Source organism: Thunnus thynnus, chromosome 2 (genome assembly GCF_963924715.1).
Source record: "Thunnus thynnus chromosome 2, fThuThy2.1, whole genome shotgun sequence".
In the NCBI taxonomy this organism is placed as follows: domain Eukaryota; kingdom Metazoa; phylum Chordata; class Actinopteri; order Scombriformes; family Scombridae; genus Thunnus; species Thunnus thynnus.
In genome coordinates this window covers 23,974,725-23,996,075 of record NC_089518.1, presented here as the reverse complement: position 1 = coordinate 23,996,075, position 21,351 = coordinate 23,974,725, and the positions used below count along the sequence as shown (strand labels likewise).

Here is a 21,351-nt window from a genome sequence, read left to right as displayed (position 1 = left end):
TAAAGCTAGATGGCAGAAACGGGAGCCACCTGTTCTCTTTCACACTCCGCTGCACCCCCTTATGCAACCTATCTCATCACTGCCCCCCTTCTCTCTTTCTTTTTTCTTCTCCCTCTTTCTCCAATTCTCTCTCTCTCTCACACACACACACAGAGAACCAAAATCACATAAAAACCAAGTGTGTGATGTTCACTAAAGTAACATGATCTAACCCAACACCGAACCTCATGGGAGAGAAAGCTGAGTTGACAATTGCTAACACATCGGCGGTGTGTGGTTTCCTGTGTGAAGTGTGTATACGTATGAGCATGTATCTGTGTAAATGTATATGTGCGCTTATGTGTGTGCGACACGTGTGTTAATACGTATGTTTGTGTGCACGTCCATGTATTTATCTATACGCCGGTGTGCTTTTGTGTTTATGAATGGAATCATGTTTCTACACGTTTGTGCACACAAATTGATATAACAAGTAATGTAATTACCACATCAAGGCTGTCAACAGAAATTTGATGTGAGTGAAAGAAATGTAATTAACCAGAACATGTCTAACTGAATAAGTACAGTACACTGTAACAGTGGCAATGCTACTTGAATGAGCTTACACTGTCAACCTGAGATCAAATTAAAGAGGGGAGGAGAGAATGTGTATGAAATATGATGCTTATTGGACAGATAAATGTTAGCTATGGTGTATAATCGGCCAAAGTGTCACAAGCAACCCGACTAAACATATATTATGTCAGTTTCTTTCTTTCTTTCTTTCTTTTTCTTAAAATAAATTTAAAAACTTAATATAAGATTATCTTAGACGTGTTTGCAGTGTAAAGGGAAACACAAACTCCGTGGAATATGACGTGCACCAAGCCCCCATACCAGCATTGTTTTGACTTGGATCATTGCGAGCTGGCGCATGTCGACACATCAACACATACTACTTTTCCCAGCATATGCACATTTCCCAGTGTTGACTTGTGTCAACACTCCAGAAAAGAAGGACTTTTATCTCATTAGCTCCCTAAATCGGCATATCTCGGCTCCTGTAGTTTGACTTTGTTTTTTGTGTTTTGTGATGCACATTGAGCTTCATACATATGTACGATAGCTGGTGCCGTAATGGTGATTTAGCTTAGTACTTTTTATTATACTGGATTTTGAAGGACAAATGGAGGTATCAGCTTTAATTTAAGTACATGGTGGGTCAACAGATAAAAAATTAAAACCCTTTTTGTACGTGATATACACCTTTAATTAGTTATTGGACAGACATATTATATTCAATGAAGTAGTGCTTTTCGTGCAGAAAAAGGATGTACTAATTATACTATGTGGTTGGAAAATTCTGTCAGTGCAATGGCTTGTGAAAGTTTCTAGCCCCTGAACACCACCAGACTTTTAATATCTTACTGTGAGGTGCTATTTCTAGCTTTTTTTTTGCATTTCAAAGTATGAAAGGATTCTTTGAGGATTTAGCTGTGACTGTGCTTGGCTCTAATTTAGTCTGAGCCAGTATGGAGTATATAGGGTGGTGTAAATATGATGACTAAACAAGGTCCTGAGAAAAGTAAAGAAGAACAAGTCAACAGGGTCAAGATGCTTTGAACCTCTCTGTTCTTGATACTGACCTTTATGACAAGGAAATGCAAAGATTTTCTTTCTCTACTTACTTTAATGATGAAGTAAAAATAATTCACAACCATGCTCTCCATTTCTTTGCAGCAGAAAGAGAAAGTTATTATATGTAATATACATCTAGCCTGGTTGTGTTTTTTGGAATTGGACAACAAGAAGACTGTTACATTTGTTAATGTAATCTTAATCTGTCCATGCTGTATGTCTCTGATGCTCCACATGCAGTATGCAGAAACATGGACGGTTCCTTACGTGCTCATTTGATATGGCTTTTAAGAAGACTGAATAGACCAAACAATCTGCACTTTAAAAGCTCGGTCTCTTTGTCCTTTCATGTCCAACTGTTAAAAAAAACAACAAAAACCCCACCACAGTACTCTGCCAAAACATCAAACAGTGTGTCGTTGTCTATACAGCTTACTTAAAGAGCTCAGGGAGTGTGTCTCTGCTTTCTAATGGGCTCTAATGGGTGGATAAACACTACAAGACTTCTTGCAGATTTCGTGATCTAATTAAGAGGAGTGAAAATTTCCATTCCAGCCAAATTTTCTACATAGGGGCGCTGTGAAAAAAACATGAGGGAATTGCCACAGTGTTGAATATCCATGGTGGTGCAGGTTTATGTGGGACGGTTTAATTAGGGCTAAATTGTTAATCTTAAAGAAAAAAATCTGTGGGGTTTTTCAACCCTCAGACATTTGAGAAAACAACAGAAGGTAAGGCGAGAACAGTGAGATACAAATTGGCTGAAAACTTTGAAAGAAACAATTACCAGACACAGTACAAAGAGTTGCTTGTGGAGACATATGCTCTGTATCAAAAGGGACATTTCTGATCCAAATTAGGAAGAAAACGCTTGATAAATTAAATACAACAAATCAAATGCAACTGAAAACTGGTGTCTGTGTGAGTACATAAGAAGGACAGACAGAGAGAGAGAAAAAGGTCAACCACCATGAAAAGGGGGGAATAAACAATGGAGCAAAAGAGGTGAAAAGACGAGGGGAAAGGATGAGAGACTGGTGAGAAGGTGATTAAAAAGAGATAAAGAAAAATGAGAGCAACAGAAGAATAGACAGCAAGGCAAAGAGAGACAGAGAGCAGGACTGATTTACAAACTCAGGTGTCCTTTCTCAAGTACACGCTCTGCGGCAAGCAAGCTGCCCCTTCAGTGGTGACAATACAGCCTGGGTGTGTGCAAAAACTCTGGAGAGTTTCTTATACACACAGTCCTATAAATAAACACACACACACACACACACGCACACACACACACACACACACACACACGCACACACACACGCTTACACAGACCTAGGTAAATCAGAGTGATTTAAAGGGACCTTCTCTCCTGCAGCCTTAGTTTTTATTGGGCAGTGAAGAACACAGCAATGTGGTAATGGCCAAGTTTGCATAAAAGAGCTCTTTAACATCCCCATACAACGTGTGCTGCTGCCTGTCTGTAATTTTTATACTGAGAGAAAAGAGGGGGTGGGAGATTTATTTCATAACTTTTGTTCCCCTAAAACAAACTAAAACTATGTAATTATAGAAAACAAAACAGACTGTGGGTAGGTGTAACGCAGGCCCAATATCAGCTAACTGCTCACACACCATTGGCTCAGTATCACCTAATGAACCTAATTCTAATGAAGGCCGTGAGGCTGAAATGCGTTGGCCTCCAAAAAGTTTGGAACTCTTCACACTGAGATTAGAGAGGTAAAAGTTTGCAAATGTGAATTCTTTATATTCTGTGACACCCACATACTTCATGAACGAAGTAATCCTGTGGTTCTTTGAAAGTATGAAACACAGGGGTGTTCAGGACAGATACAATAACAGTGCAGTACACCCACACGGATGGTACCTAAATCCTATTTAGACTACAACCAAATACATTTTCCAACTGTGATGTGAGAGCCCAAGCCATCCCACCTCACCCTGTTTACCTTTATCTCAACAGTGTCATTCATATGTCTTTGCATAGTCATGCCCAGTGTGACAGAAAAATAGAGTTGACAATATGCTTGGGTTGTATCTATTATTTCACACCTTCATACCTTCCTGACATTTCAAGGGGGTATAGAGGGGTATATGATGGTATTTGTGTAAAAAAACAAAACAAAACAAAACAAAAAAAAGTATAAAAGCTGAGCTGCTGGTGATATAAGTCATTGTAGCATGTATGACATTGTCTTGCCTACGATGCTATGTGTCTAATATGCAGTTAGCCTACTTAGACAAGTCTTGCTGGGTTTAAATAGTTATGGCCCACAGAGTAATGAATAGATAGGAAATGAGTGCCTGTCTTCCATAGATTCTTGCTGGAGCACCTGATGACACTTCCTGCCATGGCAGATGCCGACACATCAGTGGGCTGAACGGTGATGATGTTTGGGTGGTGGTGGCAGACTGGCAGCTGAATAAAATCATATGGCTAATAAACTGCTTTTGTAGTTGGAAGTGGTCATCTCAAGATAAAGCTATGTGTGGCAATATTTTCATAATTCCACATAGGTCTGTCGTGGTGAAGGAATTTCCCCTGCAGGGTGGCTCAACAGAGTGGTATGCAGTATTAGCACCATTTTTTCTTCCTTTTTCTTAGTGAAAATCATGGTATGAACGTATCAACGTTGGTCTACAGCCGAGTCCCCGTAAACCTAGGATTTATGAATGGAGTCTGGCTGGATGAGCCTCTAGATTATATGATTGGTAACTACTTTACCTCGCAGGTTAAATGACAGCCTGCTTGGCCGTGCAGTGACCCAGGAGAGTTTAAACATATAACCGAGACAAAATGTTCATATTGGTGTGTTTTTAACTACCGAGCATCAGCACTGACCCCTGGTCAGCTCACCCCAAGCCCGGCTCTGTTATGAGGACTGGGTGCCAGGTTAGATTGTTAGCCTGGATGCTATCTGCGGGAGGCTCACGTGAGACTCTGAAGTCCCACCGGTGAGACTCGGCACGTGAGACGCATTGAAGTGTAAACAAGAAGGGCCTAGCCTCTCGAAAAAAATAAAAAAAATATCAACATAGCGGTTTTGGCAGTTTCTTGCACGGTATTGCAATATTGCGGTTATCGCAGCAGCCCTAATTCTATACCACTCGCAGTGGACATCTTTCTCAGCTCAGCTGCCTGTTGCACCAGTACAGACTGACCTCTGGTGGTGAAGGTGTGCACCACAATACATCACCTCAAAACAGCCTCTCCTTATTAGTTTAATAGAAAGAGATGTGTCTGTACTTTTGACGGTATTGAAATCATGCCTTCGGGCTATCTAAATACCCTGGTATACCGTAATACCTTGATAGCATCCAAGCCTAGTTGGCAAGGTGTAAAAACCCAGGGCTCAAACTACAAATCTCATCTTATCTTTGGACTGGTGCATCATCAAACCCTACTGATACTGTGACGTTTTTTTGGGTCCTGATGCACATGTTAAGAGAAGAGGCAGAGGATTGTACGTAACAGTTGAACTGAACAAGCCTAAAAGCAAAACAGTGCTAATATGCTAACTGTGCTGTACCATTGGAGTACTTTATTTCTGAAACTGATTGAGAAGAGCGACAGAAGGAGGTGAAACAAGATGAAAAACACAATGTCAAAGTTAAAGAATCACATGAAGCCCCAGGACATTTTCTCTGCTCTTGCCCACAAATATTCATTGGATATTCACAAACATGGTGAACAGCTGAGTCTCCCACATCAACTAAAGACACTTTGCTGGATAAATTTGCTACAAACAATCAAACACAGGGCAAAACTAAGCCAGAGCCTGGTGTCTCAAGGCCATAGCACACCTTTACTTTGAACATGCTGGTTTACATCAATACACAGCCCCCTTAGGAAGAGAGTCTTTTGTACTGCCTGTAGCTGCATCCTTGCTTTCCCCTCCCTCTCTTCATCTATGGAGCTCTCTGGAGTTTGTTATTTGTTATTTGTTCCATCTTCGTCTCCCTTTTATTTCCTGGCTCTGTTCACCATTTCCCTATACAGCTCTGTGAATTTCCAACCAGTGTCTCACTCTTCGCCTCACCTGTCTTGTATTTTTATGTGAAATTGAACTTACACTATATAATACAAGGAGCACATTAAAATGCAGGAAAAGCTGTAGTAGTAAATCTGTAACAGATCAGGATAGGAGAACACAAACAAAGTAAGGACAGGTCAGGACAAAACAAGTAAACAACATTTTGGGTCAAAATTAATACTGTGAATTGCTAGACTGGACAGAAGTGTGGGAAAGGACACAAAAACAGGACTGAGACATAACAGAGTATTGCATATTCTTATGTTTCTTAGAGTTGTGGTCAGTTACTTTGTGTGGAGTTACAGTTAATTAGTGAAGGTTGTTAAAATGGAATTATAAAAGCTCTGAAGGGATTGCAAAAATGGGGTCTAGGTTAATTGTTGAAAGGGACCTGCAGTCTCTTAGTTGAGCTGTTTTTGTGTTCATTTAGCCAAAATGTTTAGTTCTTACAATTCAGTATTTTATTTCCTTTTCGTGAATGCTAATGCTACCAGGATAATGTGAACAGTAGGAAGGTTGATCTCTGACAGTCTGTTCAAGACTTACACTGTACAGAAGATGTTGGCAAGCCCAGGAAACATGGAGTCAAACACTTAGACTGCTCTCTTTCCCTGTGTATCTCTTCTTTGTTTTCTCTCACTTTCTTTCCCCCCTCTTGACCTCCTCTTTTCATGCATCTCTCACCTTCTCCACCACTCTGCCCTTCCTTTTGTCCCTCCTCTCTTTCTTCGTTATGTAACTTGGTGCTTAAGAATGCCAGCAGCAGGCAGGGCTGAATAGACCCTGACAGCCGGAGGATTGATGGTACACTACTGCAGTCTGGAGACCACAGAGAGAGAGAGAGAGAGAGAGAGAGAGAGAAGCAGAGGGAAGGATGGACTTTTTTTTATCAGCAGTTGGGGTGGGGTTGGGGCTGAGATGATGAAGAAAGATGGAAACAAGAGAGGAGCGAAGTTGAGCTTACGTCGCTCTAGCTGTCATTCCAGCCCACACTACAGCAAACTGCCAACCAGCTGGCTGGATGTCACATGTTGGACTTTTCTACTGGAGGCACACATTGAGAGGCAGGACACTAATGTGCTGCACTGCACAGCTAATCGGCTCACAATGCTACCAATCTTCAGTCCTGTCACTGTACTTCTGCAAAATTATCCACATTAGGCTGATGTTGAGTAACAGCAGCCAAACACAGTAACCTGCTGCAACCCACAAGTATCAAACAGGATTCAGTGTTTCTGTAACTCGATAAATATTTAAACTTACAATAACACAGACAGGACAACTTCATTGCATATCAATGTGGCCGAAGGCCTGAATATATTACAGTGTCTGAGACTGCAGTCATCTCTTGCTTATTTCACTACAAAGAAAATCGGAACAGAAAACAAACTTATTTACAGAAACAGCCCTGAGGGAGGGGAGTCACAAACCTTATAAACATATACAGTGCATAAAAAAAATCACATGCACACACAAACACACACGTTTAAACATTTTGGAGTTACATGGGGGCTCTACATGAGCCTCTGTAGGTTAAGTACCTTGCTGAAAGGCACATTAACCACAGCTGCTAACTTGATGACTGTGAAATCTAACCACTAGGAAAAATGCACACGCACATACTTGCTAGTCTCCTGTCTGATCCAAAGTGTTCAGATGCACAGGACTTGACACACACAGTGTGGCCCCATTCTCTGCTAAGCACCTGGGGAGAGCAGGAGCGGTGTGGCAAGTACTGTATATTCATAATGCAAATGAGTCCACAATGTCCTCTGAGGACTTCTAGTGACTTTCTGAGCAGCCAGTCACCACTTTCATTTAAAATAACCGGAAACATTGATACCAACAGTATTGAGACACCACTTGAAGCGTTTTACTATGACTTGCATTTTTCTTTAAAATGGACCGGAAAACTTGAACTAGACTTGAACTTGAACTATAGTCATGAGCTTAACTATTTTTTGCCAACTGAACTGTCAACAACAACAGAAATAGTTCTTGTTTCTAACCACCCAAAGGCTATTTAATCTCACAGACAGTTTAGAGGAACATTAGTCAGGAACTTGGGAGTTTTTAGCAAAATTTTAGATTTGTATATTATAAATGTAGCTGCTGTTGATGGTTATTGTGTGTATCCCGCCAACACACAAGTGCTTGATAGCTGATTATGTGTTGCCTAGCAACAGCAAGACGCCTCTCACTGATAGAACAAGTCAGTGGGATTGAGATCACACCTGCAGTGGAAAGGAGCATCACAGTCCAGCTTGGTTTTTAGGCATTCAGTGTGATCGCCACCAAAGACTGGAATTACTGAACTGGGGTCTGATCAGTGATTCTAAGTCACTACTTATGATTGTCAATGTTGAGAAATGTATAGCCCCGGGACTTCAAATTGCTCCCAGAGTGAAGAAGGCAGGCTGGAAAGTATTGAAGCCAGTGCCATGCTGTGGCCAGGAGGCCTGATGAGGTTTCTTGAGCAGCTCTGATGGGCATGGATGCTGAGAATCTGGCATTGCTCATCAAACACAATCTCTAACAGGTCTGTGTGTGTGTGTAATCATGGTGAAACTCATTGACCACCAGCCTGTGCCAATATGCTTTGTGAGCATTGCCCAGAACTAGAAGCAAGAGGAGTGGGATGGCAAAAGGAAAGTGAGTGAAAGAATGAAGATGAGGGAAAGAAATGAGATGAAGGGAGGGGGAGAGAGAGGAGGCAGAGAGTGAGGTGAAATAAAGGAGAGGTGTGGAAGTAATGGAGGAAAATCAGGACAGAGATGTAAGAGGAGGAGAAGGTGATAACAGACAGAGAGAAGAAGACAAATAACATGAAGAGAACAGGGGAACAAGGTCAAAGAAATAAGGGGAGGGGGTGGCACACAGGTAATAGTGAAGTAAAACAACAAAGGAAGAAAGGAGAGGGGGAGAGGAAAGCAAGAGGGTAGGTAGTCAGATGGATGAGGGGGAACAACAGAGGACGAAGTGAGAGGAAAAGGTCATAGCACAGACCCAAAGTTACAGATGATGAAAGAGAGAGACAATTAGAAACCTAGAGGAAGGGATAAAGAGGAAAAACAGGGAGATGGTAAATGTAAGAGTGGTCGCATCAATAAAAGGTAAGAAAGAGGAGAGAGAGGAGTCAGTCTGATGGAAAGGTACACGGTGGACAGGGAGGGACACACTAATGACTGCAGGAGCAACCGATGAAAACATCAATATCAAGAGTCCCATTTGGTATCCAAAGACACAGTAGGGTTAGTTTCCCCGATCAAATCCCATTGAAATATCACTCATGGAGAAGGATATTTCATTGTTTCTACCTTCCAAGTTTTCTATTTTTCTCAACTGACAAAAGCTCGTTATTAATACTTGCTTTACCTGAAATTTCGCTTTTCTAGAATTGTCATCCCTCTGGGTAAACCATGCTTATTTTGTCTAATCTGCTGAACTTGTTCAAAGACATGCAGGCCAGGTGAATTGGAGACTCTACATGGCCTGTAGGTGAGAATGTGTTTATCAGTCAATGTGTGTTAGCCCTGTGATAGACTGGCACCTGCTCAGGGCGTATGCCACCTCTAATCCATGGTGTGCTGGGATAGTATCCAGTCCCCTGCGACTCTAAGCAGGAGAGGCAGTTCAGACAGTTTAGATAATGAATAGATGGATGTTTAACATGTAAACAAAAGTATCTACAAGTTTTAGCATGTGCAAAACTATGCTCCAATAAAGAAGTTCAACACTTTCTTTCACACTAGATTTAACAGTTTTTATTTGTCTTATTATGTTTTACATTTTTCATTACTGACTAGCTGAGTCGACCTGATTATGGCTCCACACAAACACTACTCCATCCTTCCTACTCTATCTGGATTGATTACTGCACCTGCTTGCTCCCCAATGTGTCAACATGGTATCCACTGGTGCTGTCTAATTATTGCAGAAGCTGTGATCTATGCTAGGCATTACTCTCAACCTAATATGCTCCTGTAAACTGTCACTATTGCTCACCATGTGCACACAACTATTCCTCTGGATTATTACATACTGCTCCATTAGTGCCAGCCTACCAATCACTGACTAGATTTCAGATGGAAAAGCCACCAGACCACATAATGAAATAACCAAAACTGACACTATTACCTCTTGTTGGTCCTCAAATTGCAGTGTTGACAGCGTTTCTTTACAAAGGGTTACCCTCACAATGAGAAACCCTGGCCACACCTAGAGTTGGACTCTTGTCAGTGTCCATTTCCTTGGCTTGACTTTCTCTGTCTACTGAGACCTGGCAGCAAACTTGAGATTATTCCACCTTAATCAGGGTACCACAGTCGGCTTCTTCTACTTCCACCAGGCTCACCCTCCTGGCTGTGTGGGCAGGAAACCAGTGCTATCAAGGCTTCCACTTTAACCCTTAAACTACCTGCATGCATTCCCATTAATTACCATCTAAAGCCCACCTAAACATTTACTGCATTTCTCTGTGAGTTCTAAACATTTTATGTCTGGCGCTACCAAGTTGTTCCAACTGTTTCCCAACTCTTATCATTAACTTGTTTCAACTTTCTGTCAAGCCATGGTGAAATGTTTTTTTATTTTTTTTTATTTTATCTAGACTCACTGTCACCATTCAACAATGCAGCATCCTTTCAGTCCTACATAAGAAACATCTCAAGGACTGCAGGGTTTGTATCCTCAAAACGTCTTCTGAATTGAATACTTAATGGCACCCTCTCTGGACTCCTGGCAAAAGAAACGTCCAACTCATCCAAAACTTTGTTGCCTGAATTCTCATGAATTCGACATCTATCCTCTCCCGGCTACACTTCACAATGGTTAAAAGAAAATAAATTCTTTAAGATTCTCCTCCTCACAAACACTTCACATGAACTGAAAACCAGACCATTTCTGGCCAACCATACCATGTGACTCTACAAATTGGTGCCTTTGCCTTTTGCTCTACAGCACCCAGACACATACATCCACCATGCCAAATAATGCACCCTGAATCCACAATTATTATCATTAAACCCCTTTCACTGCAAAGACTATAATTTTTACAGTGCAGCTGAACTATACCGATGTACTATATAACTATTTTGCAAGGTTGACACTGCTAAAGCACAAAACAACACTCAACCAAGTAATTTATTACCCTACTGAAAAAGTGTATGATACAGTTTATGATATAGGCCAAGTGTTCAGACATATAGCTGCTTTCATGTTCCCAAAACTCCTTTCACAGCAGGCTCTTTGGGGTTGCTGATAGTTGAGAAAAGAAGTAAAGCAGATTGGAAGTGTGACCAGTCAGCTGTATAAGAGAAACAGTTGTTGGATTTTAAGGCTATAAATTGTCAGTGTACTTTCAGTGTGTGATGTTTGCAGTGACAGTATACTTACTGATTTTGATGAGATCAGCAGTATGGTGTTATGCATGCGTTTAATGTCGCTAAACAAAAAATGAATCTACAAACAAACAGCAATGAAGTATAAGGGCTTGACAGCTTGAGTTTGATACGATAGACAGTCAGTCAGAGTAACAATAAAGATTGCAGTTATGACAGTGTGACTGTCAGAGTGATACATCACGTGGGAAAGCACAGGAATTGTGGCAGTGGTGGTGCTTGTATACAAGTATAAACATCTTCACACAGATGTGTACATTTTCATATACAGGCTGTGTGTGTTTGCTGTATATGTCAGTGTGTGTGTATGTGTGTGTGAGTTTACTGTATATGTCAGTGTGTGTGTTTACTGTATATGTCAGTGTGTGTAAGAGCAGTGGGGCCTGTAACACAATGGTGAGCTGAGCACTGATGGAGCATGTAGCTGATGGGAGCCAGAACCTTTTTTCTCGGTGTCAGTGTAGATCTAAGCCTTCCCCTGATGCAGCAGCACACACACGTGCACGACTTGATTACAAATGCTCATACACACACACATGCAATTATGTGTTCATACTCTAGAAAGTACACACAAACGTGCACACGCCACACACAGAAGTATGCACCACGCCTTGTTACCAACATATAGTCTCACACAAACACACACACACACACATATATACACACAGCTACCCTCCTGTCAGTTGGCGCAGCGGATAAGCTGCTTTCCCAGTTTCTCATCTTGTTCTGTGTGACAGCCCAGGAGAGCTGAAACAATACAGGAAATCTGAAAGGTGGGGGTGAGGGAGAAAATAAGAGATTGAAAAATGAACGATTGAGAATAGAGAAGAGAAGAGAAGAGAAGAGAAGAGAAGAGAAGAGAAGAGAAGAGAAGAGAAGAGAAGAGAAGAGAAGAGAAGAGAAGAGAAGAGAAGAGAAGAGAAGAGAAGAGAAGAGAAAGGTGAAATAAGTAGATTTTCCATCAGATGTCTGCGATGATAATGTTGCAGCTGCCACCTGTGTCATCACACTGAAAAATACTGACTGCCCTGCTGCACCCAAACTGCACTCAACAAGACTGAGAGAAGAGGCTAGAAAGAGAGAGTTGTCAAATGACACATTAAAGTAAGATATTTAACCCCAGCCGCTCTGGAAGAAGCACTCCGTAGTAGTTCAACACTACGGTGACACCAGCAGGTAGAGATTACCATTTTTTTTGCTGACATTAATATTATTCTTGACATATGAATCAATGGTTTATCATTACAAGTTTAAGCAAATGCAGTGAACTGGTCAATTCTTCCTTGCTTGCTTTCTGTCTTTTTTTTTTTTTTTTCACTTTCTGGACAAAGAAGCTGGTTTCCTCTTGGGTGAGGTTGGCCTGGATTCTTTGCTCCATTATGCATCTGTCAGTGTGCCATGACAAGGAACACACTGCTTTTAAAGAAAATAAGATTAGCTGATTTGATTGGCTATGGCTGTTGCCAACTCCTTACACACGTACAATTTTTTCTTCCTAATTCAACCCATTTCACATCTGTGCCCCTGCTGCGCCCGTGCTGCATCAGCACCTCGGGTCATGAAATTACCAAGTACTTGTTTGTCACAGCTAAGTGAGCCTGTCCTGTGAGCTCAAATTGTGGGCTCGTGCAACAGCATGGGCCTGCACCACGAACAAGTCCAATTTGGAGAGGCGCTGTAGAATTGTTAGCTACGGAAAAGTGACCATTTGTAGACAATTAACTTGAAAGACACTGTCAACAGTTTTTATAGTGACTTTTCCTTCTTTTTTTGGCAATAAAGTAGCTCCAATTAAAACTGTTCAATGTGAGGGCTGTGTATTATCCAGAATAACAGGGACCTTACATCTTTTAAGACATGATGTTGTTGATTTTTATTAAACGTATTGCTTCATCGCAGTGAGCACCAAACAGAAAATTCCAATCACCTCCATCGTATTGGCAGGCATCTCGGAGACAGATGTCACAAAACCAGGGAAAATAAAAACAAAAGTATCTGCATAAATACCACTTGGGTAAAATTCACAGATGTTGGGATAGAGAAATATGTTATAAAGTAATTTGCAAAATCCTCAAACAAAAGAGAACATTCAAATTCATGAAAGGATTGTGCAGCTTTTGCGGCCACTAAACTTTTGCAAATGAGATAAAAAGAAATGAGACCCTAACTGCACTGCCAAGCAAATAGATTCTCAGTGCTACTCTGCTATTTGCACGTATTTAAATTACATGATATATATACATTTGGCACAAAATTGGCCCCTTTCTATGCAAATGAGCCTCACTGCAAAAACAGTCCATTTCACAAAGACCAGTGCTAATAGCATAGTACATAGCTGTTGCAAATGATGGCCAATTCATGGTGCTATCAGCTGCTGCAATACATTCAGTCCCTCAGTGTTTTAGTCAGTAGAAATTGCTTAAGAATTGTGTGCATTTAGTTTCTACTAACATATGTCACATACAGCGTACTGTATATTTTCACTTTAAATGGTTTTAATCAGGAATTCCTACATTGTCCAATTCTTATATGAGAAATTTGTAACTTTTTCTTTTGTACTATATTTTTGACATCAAAGCCTGATATAGATGCAGCCACAGTACTGAGCTCTGCCCACAAAGATTCTGACATTTTTACTGTGCTTGAAAATCAAGAAAAAGATGCCTATTGGAAACATTCATTGATGAATGGATGGCACCTGGTGCAAAACATACAATACAAGGTTTGACTGGGTACTGAGTCTACATACAGGTTTGTAGTGCTTATGTGGATACTTGTCATACATTTATATATTTACTTTTAGGCATTGGCTAATACTTCATATCCTGTTTCATTACATGGGTGGACATGAATTTAAAATTACAGGCGGAGCAGTGTATGCTTATTGTTTGGGCGGTCAATCACATTATCTGTGTAAATGGAAAATCCCAAAAACACAAAACAAAGTTCACTGACAGGTCATCCTGTGCAGCTGTCGTTAGGAACTGACATCGGAGACAATCTTACGCAACAAACACAAATACACATGCGCATACAATTATATATACTTGTCGGCGACTCTTCAATGGTTTAAGGAGTCAGCTACAGAGCGACATATACAGGGTATCCATTGCAGCCCAGCCTGCACTTGCACAAAACCAAAAATCGATTCACTGAGGAAAGTAAGAATCCGATCAAACCATCATGAGCATAAATTATTAAATCCAGCTATCTTTTTGACCAAAGATTCATGCTAGAATTTTGTGTCTATAAACGTAAACTCTGCTAGGATAAGCTGAACACAATTGCACAATTGTCTACATAACTGTTCAATGTGAGGGCTGTGTATTATCCAGAATAACAGGGACCTTACATCTTTTAAGACATGATGTTGTTGATTTTTATTAAACGTATTGCTTCATCGCAGTGAGCACCAAACAGAAAATTCCAATCACCTCCATCGTATTGGCAGGCATCTCGGAGACAGATGTCACAAAACCAGGGAAAATAAAAACAAAAGTATCTGCATAAATACCACTTGGGTAAAATTCACAGATGTTGGGATAGAGAAATATGTTATAAAGTAATTTGCAAAATCCTCAAACAAAAGAGAACATTCAAATTCATGAAAGGATTGTGCAGCTTTTGCGGCCACTAAACTTTTGCAAATGAGATAAAAAGAAATGAGACCCTAACTGCACTGCCAAGCAAATAGATTCTCAGTGCTACTCTGCTATTTGCACGTATTTAAATTACATGATATATATACATTTGGCACAAAATTGGCCCCTTTCTATGCAAATGAGCCTCACTGCAAAAACAGTCCATTTCACAAAGACCAGTGCTAATAGCATAGTACATAGCTGTTGCAAATGATGGCCAATTCATGGTGCTATCAGCTGCTGCAATACATTCAGTCCCTCAGTGTTTTAGTCAGTAGAAATTGCTTAAGAATTGTGTGCATTTAGTTTCTACTAACATATGTCACATACAGCGTACTGTATATTTTCACTTTAAATGGTTTTAATCAGGAATTCCTACATTGTCCAATTCTTATATGAGAAATTTGTAACTTTTTCTTTTGTACTATATTTTTGACATCAAAGCCTGATATAGATGCAGCCACAGTACTGAGCTCTGCCCACAAAGATTCTGACATTTTTACTGTGCTTGAAAATCAAGAAAAAGATGCCTATTGGAAACATTCATTGATGAATGGATGGCACCTGGTGCAAAACATACAATACAAGGTTTGACTGGGTACTGAGTCTACATACAGGTTTGTAGTGCTTATGTGGATACTTGTCATACATTTATATATTTACTTTTAGGCATTGGCTAATACTTCATATCCTGTTTCATTACATGGGTGGACATGAATTTAAAATTACAGGCGGAGCAGTGTATGCTTATTGTTTGGGCGGTCAATCACATTATCTGTGTAAATGGAAAATCCCAAAAACACAAAACAAAGTTCACTGACAGGTCATCCTGTGCAGCTGTCGTTAGGAACTGACATCGGAGACAATCTTACGCAACAAACACAAATACACATGCGCATACAATTATATATACTTGTCGGCGACTCTTCAATGGTTTAAGGAGTCAGCTACAGAGCGACATATACAGGGTATCCATTGCAGCCCAGCCTGCACTTGCACAAAACCAAAAATCGATTCACTGAGGAAAGTAAGAATCCGATCAAACCATCATGAGCATAAATTATTAAATCCAGCTATCTTTTTGACCAAAGATTCATGCTAGAATTTTGTGTCTATAAACGTAAACTCTGCTAGGATAAGCTGAACACAATTGCACAGCTCCTGGAAGGATTCCAGAAAGACATAATTTTTCCAAATGAGACACATTTTCCAAATGAGGTTGGACAAGGAAAATGAGTTATTTTGTTCTAATTATGTTTTAATGAACTATTTTTGTTCTGAATAATTGAATCTTTTCTCATATAACAGCCACAGAGATCATTAGCCTACATCCTACATTTGTATTGTCATTGTTTCGGCGCTGTGTCCCATTTTTAGCCTTGTTATCAGCAGATACATTAAAAGGCAGTATTTAAATCACTGCCCAATGGGTAGCAGTTAGGGGTGGCCACAGACCAACCAACCTCACTGGGAAGATTATCTGCAGGGAGTCACAGTACAGCAGCTGCAAATACAAATCTGAGCGAAACAACAGCTGAATAATTTCTGAACACAAATTGTGCTCCATTCACCCAAAAGTAAAAATAGCAAGTGAAAATGAGACTGGGAACAGTCTGTCTCAAAATGATTCAAGGGATCATATCTGGTTCAAAAATGTAACTCAACCATATTGAAGCAGAAATCAGAAATCCCGCAGTCAGAAGTGAGTACCTACCAAAACTGTGTGAAACAATTCATCAATCAGTCAATTCATTAACTAGTGATTAATTGCTGTCTAATATGTAAAATAAATGATTACTTATATTATTATAACCTGATGCGCTAGATGGTTTGTTACACATAACCATCTGAGAAGTTGTCGGTAGAAACTGTTTGGAAAAGGGCAGGCAAAAAATAATTGGCAGGTGATTGGATGAACCATCTGTTGATCACCGTCACTGATTACCTTGCCAGGCAGCTGCATTCGCAACGCTGATTGGTCCGAACCACCAGTGCTTCAGATACAAGCGTGACCTCGCAAATCCAGCTGCCTCGCAAGGTAAATGTTATTATACAGTATGCTCACAAATAAACCATAGTTACACTGACAGGAAGAGAGAGGCAGGGAGGAAACTGAGGAGGATGAAGGATGTACTGACTATGTGTGTATACTGTATGTACACGTGTGCATGCATGCACTGGTATGTGGGTATATATTGGATATGTATTATCCACCTGAAAGTGTCAAGTCTCACATCTTTGAGTAATTGAGTGCCTTGAAGGTCAAGCACAGACTGTCTATTTGTCTGTATCCTTACTTAAGAAACAAGAGGAGAAACCGCAGTAAAGAGAAGACAGAATGAGGAAAGAGGCAGAGGGACAACACAAAGAGAGGACAATAAAGAACATGAAAGAGAATAGGTTCATGTGCATACAACAGTATTGATGTAAGAGAAAGAATGAGAAAAGAATGGAAGGACAAGGATAAAAAGAAAAGATTAATTCTATGATTAATTATCCTCATTTTATCCTAGAAAAACGCTGAGGAAAGAGAACTGTAGAGGAATACACAAAGACACTGACACACATACACAATCAAGCAGAGCCACAATAGTTTATGAAGGTTTCAGCTGCATTATTTCTAAAAGTTCTTGACATTGCTAGTGAAGTTCTGAGGGCAGGGACAGAATAACAGAAAAATCACATCTAACATTTTTACTAAGGTCGACCGCCTCTCAGTTTATGAGGTTATTAAATACACACTGTGTGTAAACACTTTTATTTTGCTCAGTCTGAGTTTATCATCTTTCATGAAAACAAATCAGAAACACATTTGATTTTTGATGAGACTGCCCTGGAGTTTAAAAAATGCTTTAAAAAGTTGGTATGTGAAGGCAAAAACAGCCCCCTAGCAGAGAGAGTGCTTGAACTATCAATGGCCATCAAGGTCAAGGTTAGGGTTAGCAGCTAAACGTGTTGCTCTTGCTACGATTTCTGTATAGACACGGTTTTGAGGTGCTCTAACTGTGAGTCATGTAACATTGTCTATGAGAAAAATGAGACTGGGGACTTTTACTTCCATAATCAGGGGAAGCGGAAACACCGCCTCCCACTTTGAAACTCTACAGACATCCAAACAGAAACAAATTCAAATTAGTTGGTCACATGAGGGGAAAGAGTTATTAAATAAGAATGAAATTCTTCTGAACATGATCTAGGGTTTTCTGATTTCACAAAATACTGTGGATCAACTTTGCCCACCCACACACAAGTACACACAGGCGCACACACAGTCACCATGAGACATGTCAGCTTTTACTAGCATGACAGACACACACAGAGAGAAGGGACATTAATGCTCAGACTTATCCACAAATCTCCATGAATATGATTCTGCCGTGCATACATGTCTTTTTCCCCTGCTGGGGGCCACATGTAATCAACACATGAAGAAACAAACACCTCAACAAAAGCATGTGTGAGTGTGTATGCATGTATGTAAGGGCCTTGCTCGGAGGGGGAAAACATGAGAAACCTTGAAAATTTCGGATTTCGTGTTATCACTGAATATTCATTTGCAATATTTGTCAGTGAAATATTCCTTCTTTGTGTGTGTGTGTGTGTGTGTGTGTGTGTGTGTGTGTGTGTGTGTGTGTGTGTGTGTGTCTTACTATTTTGCCTCTAGGCCATCCGGAATGTGCAGATTCCAAAAGAATAGCTCATCAATATTCATGTGAGTTTATGCTTTCATTATTGTTGCAGCAAATTGTCTCAGATCAAACTCACAGCTTGTATCTGTGTCCACACTAGTGTATCTCACAGACAGTGAGAGAAAGTGAATGAGAAAGAGAGAGAGAGAGAAACAGATATCAGAGGGGGATGGAGATGGTGAGAACAAAGAGAGGGCTAGAACTGCTACAGATGGTCCTATGTTTCCAGCAGATGAAAAGGAAACTTTGAAAAAAGAAGGGAAAAGATCATACAGATGAGAGGAGGAGAGGGGGGAAAAAAGGAAGAGGTCAAGAGAAGAGAGAGAGAAGAGGATGAAAGAGAAGAGTGGAGACGAGAAATGAAGGGAGGAGAGAAGAGAAGAGAAGAGAAGAGAAGAGAAGAGAAGAGAAGAGAAGAGAAGAGAAGAGAAGAGAAGAGAAGAGAAGAGAAGAGAAGAGAAGAGAAGTTCTAAAGGTGTCTGTCCTACTTTGGTTTGACTAATGAACCCAAAGTGTCCTGAATCTGTCCTGAACCACCAGAGGCCCAGTTAGACCACCCTGTGCTGAAAGTGTGTGTCTTTGTTTCCTCTGGCATGTGTGTAAGAGTGCGAGACGTCTTGATGTGTGTCTGGGTGAGTGTTATACTGGATGCGTGCTTGATTTAATATGCTCTCTGCTGTATATTGAAGTTGTGTGTATGTGATCTTGATGCCCTGTGTGTTTAATGAACCACTGTCCCTTCTAGTCATCTGGCTTCATACTAACATGTGTTGGTGAGCGACACACACAGACGTCACAGGACCATGTATTATTTGACATCATATTGTTGTACGACCTACAAGCAAAGCAAAGGGTAAATTTATGCCCGGGGTGCCACACACCATGCACAACCAAAATAGCAGGATCATCCAACGTGCAGAGATGGAAAACACTGAATACACACACAGCAGAAGTAAGGAGCAAAGGGTCTTGTTGCTTAATAGCAGTAATAGCACCACAGCTACCATCCTCTAAATCAAAATCTCGTGTCCTTTAAATAAACAATCCCCGGCGCCGTGACATGTTTCTGTATGTGTGTGTTCATGCTTCCTAATCTCTTTCCTCTTGGCACTCCATGCATGATTAACCATGTTCAAAGGGGACGTCTTTGAGTTAATGAGAGTCATGTAATTGGCTTTCATGTGCTAGATGGGGATATGCAGATCGAGGAAGAATGTTCTATTGCATTTCATGTTTAAAACTTTGGAATAAAATTAGGGTCGGTGCCGCTTTAACACTGACTCTACCCGTCAATGGAAACTTCAGCTGGGTTTGAAATAACTCCTAACGTTGACTGAAAATGGCCCCATTCACCAGTAACAGCGGATTATCCATGAATCCCAGTTGTCTCTGATGAAAGTTTGTAAAACTACCGAAGTTACTAGCCAAGTTATTTCAAACCCAGCTGAAGCGTCCGTTGACGGGTAGAGCTGCCAGAAGCTTCAGCACCAGCTGATTAGTTGGGAGGTCCCGGGCGGAGGGAGAGCATTTACCAGGCAGCACTTCACCAAAAAGCACGACGTGAGAGACTTTTGCTTCAAGGGTGACGGCCAAAACTAAGCCGCCAGAAGACTATTCAACAGAGAAACATTAAAGCCAAACTCCATTGAAAAAAAAAAAGATAATTTAACATAGCAATGATTGGTGATGGATCGCCTGTTAACTACAACACGTTACATTTTTACTAAAATAAGTCCACATTTCCCCACAAAATGGGTGCTGAATTAAACAGTGGCTCCTAATGTTACTTTATTTTTAAAATATCATCCATGTTGCTTGTCCTACACCTAAAAAACAAGGCCTCTTTTAAATTGAGTATTTTTATAATGTGCGTTGTTAAGTTCAGAGACTGTTCAGTTGAGGCGTATTTTCAGCATCTTCAGCGGACACGCCCCCAGCATTTCAGAGCATCCCCATTGGTTATTCAGGAGGAAGCAACAAATGTGGGACAAAAGTATTTGTACCTGTAGGTTTGATTTGTACTCCTAGATTTGATTCGTAGCTGTAAACTTGGGATTCACACATACAGTTGAGTTCTGTGTGAACTTTTTTCACCCGCACTGTGTTCTTATCATTAGAAGAAAGGGTAAATTCTGTGTATGATTTGTAGAAAATGGGTTTTTAAGTGTTGAGTGCAAACTGTGAGTTTAACTGCAGACAAATACAAACAAAAATAACAAGGCGAGGGCTATGTCCTGCGACATTTGCTCTACACAAATTAATTCTTACTTGTTTCATGAGGAGAAGTGTTTATAAGATAATAAAACTAAAATTATTTCTGGATAGTATCCATGGCTGCAAATTTTAAAAAATAAAATCTGGGATTTATAATGGAGCTCACTTTGTACCCTACCCAGTTTCAGTTGTACCCACATTACAGGTAGGGATGGATGAGCTGACAGATGAAAAAATACATTGTATGTTAATTATTTTTTCTTAATAAACTAAAATTAACTAAATTCTCAATTAATCTCAGTTAATTGAACTAACTGGTGTGACATTTCTGAGTGTGACCATCATCTCAAGTTTTTATGTAACCCAGTCTTGAGAATGTCTTGAAGAAAAATGAACAGACTGAATCAGTCGTTTGAGCAAATGCCCAAAAACGGCATTATGTTTACATTCAAGTGACAAAGCCCTTTAACGGCTGTAGGAATTATGACTCTTGTATATTGGGAGCAAGGGAATAAGTCAGTTGACATTATTATAGAGCAACAAAGTCTGCTCACAGAGGTCGAGGTAGATGGACTAAAGATTTATTTTTCAACAGTGATTTGTAACAGTTTTGGTGTTGTTTGAAAGGGCAGTTACAACCAACGTAATTTGTTGCTTAATTTGAAAGACTTGTTGCAACCTTTGACATTTAGCCATCTTGAGATTGTAAATAAGGCACTGGTGTGTAATAAAAGGAAGAAAT

At 40.3% G+C, this 21,351-nt stretch overlaps 1 protein-coding gene across 2 annotated transcripts in view; it reads right to left on the bottom strand.

Moving 5' to 3' along the window:
* Positions 1 to 21,351, bottom strand: part of ccser1 (coiled-coil serine-rich protein 1) — a 123,298-nt gene that overhangs the window by 5,745 nt on the left and 96,202 nt on the right. The gene's annotated exons all lie outside the window — the stretch shown is intronic.